The following is a 4,325-nucleotide window of genomic DNA, read 5'->3' on the forward strand; positions in this document are numbered from 1 at the left end:
TATGCCCATGATCCCAATAGTTCACCCACACTGGTCCCCACAACATTGCATAATGTCCTGTCCCACCACAGAGCTTCTGTATGGTTTCTGGTACTCCTTTGTGATCTTGCACCTTGATACTCATAAGGGTTTCCTGAGATGCAGAATCTATGACAAAGTTGCATTTTTGGCCATACACCTTTCCTGTCACGTAGACACTATGTGTGCTTGCCATTTTACACTTAGCTGTTGGGACTTTCACAATGGGGGTTGTTGGGCATCCCTCAGCACCAACCACTACTGGTTTCCCCGAGGCTGACTTATTGGTAGTATTGTTCTTACACTGGCTCCTCATATGTCCTTGCTCTCCACAGTTCCAACAAACTTTCTAGGTAGCAGCCTTTCCTGTCATGGCATCTTCCTTGTGTTGAAGTTGCCAGCATTAAGCATTGAGTATTTCCAGTGGTTGTCCCTTTAGGCTCGTTGCCAGGTACACTGCTTTCTGCACCTCTGTCCATCCATTCATTTCTGCCAGGAGCTCAAATTGTGTTCTATATGTTTCCCATGGTGCCTTCCCATCGAATTCCTGTGGCTTTCTTCGTACTAGATCACCCCTATTGCTGACACTCATGTCTGGAATGTGACTTTTGGCAGGACTGAAGATGTCTGCATTCGGGTTTAGCTGCGGGATCTGGAAGGGGCTTCCTGTTGTCTGGGGCTGATTAGGTCCATGGTTAATATATCCTCCCTGTGTAAAAGACAATAAATCGTTTTTTAATGTATTTAATTCACTTTGAAATTGACTAATCTTTTCCATTTGTGTATGCTGGCTTTCTCTCAGCTGTTGAAGAATTTTTTCTTGTTCATTTTCTTTCTCCTCCAACCACTGCTGTAGTCTCTCTTGTTTATTTTATCGTTCTTCTTGTTTCATTTCTTTTTCCTCCAACAACTGCTGTAATCTCTTGTTTATTTTGCTATTCGAGCTGCCACTGTTGCAGGTTTTCTTGCCACTGCTGTTGTCTCTCTTCTTGTTTCTTTTCTCGTTCTTATTTTTTTTGCTGTTCTCGTATTGCTGCCATCAAATCTGCTAAACTTTAGTTTGATTTGCCACTTCTCGTTTCCATCTTCTTTTTTTTCCTTCTGTCCCACTGTCTAATACCAATTTGTTGCATATCTGCTTGTTTGATAATTTCCGGTAGACATTCTTTCAAAGGAACTTCAGTGATACAAGCCCCTTCTTGATTAAAACTAGTTTATTCTCTCTCGATACAACTTTGTAATACACAGTAATTTCCCAATCAATACGTTTCTCGTCTCTTCACTTAACAACCTTTATAACACACGCTATAAATCACAGTGATTCACACACTTTACTTCCAGTGCCTACTGTTCGCTTGACTCAATTATCTATCTTCGATCCTGCTGGTTTTTTTTGCTAGGCTTATATACTAAAAAAGAGGGCGTCTAGCAAACACTCGGAACTTTCGCAGGGTTCCTCGATAATTCATGATCCTTTGAGAAACTCCAGAATCGCGTGACTTCCACTGTCGTAACAGTATTATGTGATGAATATTCAAATATTGCTTAGTGGCTTTTAGAACTGGGCAATTTAATCAAGCAGTCAATTACCTATGAGCAGCAATTACATCGATTAATGTTATGTAAAATAATCAGTTAATCAAAATTACGATTAGTGTTTCATATTAAAACTTTTTAATTATTCCAAAAATCAATTAATTGAAATTACAATTAAATTGACTGCCATGAAAAATAATCAAGTAATTGAAATTAGTTGTTCTGATACTTCCAACAATCGATTAATCAAAGTTATGATTAAACTGACTGTCACTAAAATAATCAATTAATCATAGTTAGTGTTTTCGTTATTATTCTTTTCAATTATTCTAACTACCTAAGTGTTGAAATATTGACATTGTTTTTTAAGTACAAAACAACGTAATGGGCTATCTGTGCTCTGCCCACTGCAGGTGTTGAAACCCGAGTTTAGCATTACAACTGTTTTTTTTCATGTTTGGTCAGATGTAAGCCAGGATGGCCTGGTGAATTGGAAATAGAGAAGCATCATGATATAAGAATCTCGGGTTAGATTCTCATTGCCATTAAACTTGTTCACTCTGTCTTTGTTATGGCAGGTACCAAGGCTATCTGCTACTGTCTGATTTTGGACTGCTGATTTGAGGGAAGGCAACTTGGCTGGCAGCACCCTCTGCATTGGGCATTTTATTTTTTACTTATATGGGGAATGTGTACCATGATTTGAGGAACTCTGTACTAACTGAATGTTATTGGTTGATGGGTCCATTGATTATCAAATACTGCTAATTGCCCAGACCTAGTGGCTTTTGTTTATGCACTTGGGTATTCTGGACTGATTGCTATTGTTACGACAGCGGAAGTTACGCGACGCTGGGAGCATGCGCGCTGGAGTTTCTCGAAGGATCATTAATTTTCCTGGCAACTCTAGTTTGTTCGAGGCGCCCTCTTTTTTAGTATATAAGCCTGAGAAAAAGCAGCGCGATTGAAGAGATAGATAACTGAGTCAAGCGAACAGTGGGCAATGTAAGTAAAGTGTGTGAATCACTCTGATTTATAGCGTGTGTTATAAAGGTTGTTAAGTTTAAAGTGATTATGGAAATTCTGTGTACTAAAGAGTTGTATCATGAAAGAATAAACTAGTTTTAATTAAGAAAGGACTTGTATCGCTGAAGTTCCTCGAAAACAATTTATATCGGAAATTAACAAACGAGCAGATATGTAAAGCTAGGAAACTTTCTTGTGTATTACATTTCAGTCTTAACTGTAGAAATTAATTCATACTATTGATTGATTTAGGTCTTAAAATGATGAAAAGAGACCCAAAACTTGTCACCAGGCTAGAACAAAAAAAATGTTCAGAATCAATGATTGTACTAATAATTGACTGTTGTCTTCTGAGAGACAATTTACACATCTAAAATATTAAACTAATGGAAATTTATTCACATAGGAATATCTAATAAAGAAATAATTAGTTATAGATCACTCAGACTGTGTTAAATATTAACCAAGTGACAAAAACAGGATTCTAGTAAAAGAAATTCAATTATTAAAGTTTACACCATAATAGGTGAACAGTGCTTTAACAAAAACACATTTGTCACAGATATACACAGGTTTCCTGTGATAGATTATATTAAATGCTGTTAGGCCTGGTGGTTAGTGCACTTGACTCGCAACCTGAGGGTCACGAGTTAGAATCGTTGTTGTCAAACATGCTGGGCCGATCACCCTGGTGTAAACAATTCTTGGCTTCCAAAACTAGTTGGGATTAAGGTTGTTATGGAGAAGAACAAGTCAATTAGCCAATTAATTGGCAATATGTTTACCAGCCATAAGACCAATTATTAATTTAGAAAAAACGTTATTTTAACAATTTACATTTGAAGAAGAATTGGCAAACTAAAAAGTATATCCCAAGCATTTGTTTGTTATTTCACACATCAGCCTAATGACGTCAGTCAGAATATTGTTGAAAAAAAAATATATTTTCTAAGGAAATGGCCACTAGTGTTTCTAAGTTTACTGATTCAAATGTTTTTGTTTTTTTTTGCCTTATCAATATTCCCAAATGTTATAAATCTTTCCAGTATAAAATTTCTCATAACATAGGTAAATTAATATGTAGAATTATACACAGGCTGTTCTCTTTAAAATATTTTTATTTGTGAACTTTCAGCCATTCTATACAATAAAAATTTATTTCAGTTCCCTATGATTTCATTCCTGCAGTAATTTGCTCTACTGCACATTTGAAAATGGCAGCAAACAATAATTGCAGATCTCAAAAAGGAAAGCATTTTACTCCATGGACATTATTTCTTCTCAAGATAACTATTATGATAGTGCTGAACATTGTCATTTTGTTTTCTTTCATGAGTATTGTTACATATCTTCTTGTTTGATAAATTTTGGTAGAAATTCTTTCCGAGGAACTTCAGTGATACAAGTCCTTTCTTGATTAAACCAATTTATTTTTTCTCCATACAAACTTTTAGTAATACACATAATTTCCCACAGTTACTTTAAACTTAACAGCTTTTATAACACACACTATAAATCACAGTGATTCAAACACTTTACTTACGGTGCCTACTGTTCGCTTAACTCAATTATCTATCTGCCTGATCCTGCTGGTTTTTCTCGCCAGGCTTATATATTATAAAAGAGGGCATCTCGATCATACTAGAGTTGCCGGGCAAATTCATGATCCTTTGAGAAGCTCCATAATGCATGCTCCCAGCGTCGCGTGACTTCCGCTGTCGTAACACTGCCCCTTCCTTAGTATG

The sequence above is a fragment of the Limulus polyphemus genome, unplaced genomic scaffold (assembly GCF_000517525.1).
Source record: "Limulus polyphemus unplaced genomic scaffold, Limulus_polyphemus-2.1.2 Scaffold2699, whole genome shotgun sequence".
Lineage (NCBI taxonomy): Eukaryota > Metazoa > Arthropoda > Merostomata > Xiphosura > Limulidae > Limulus > Limulus polyphemus.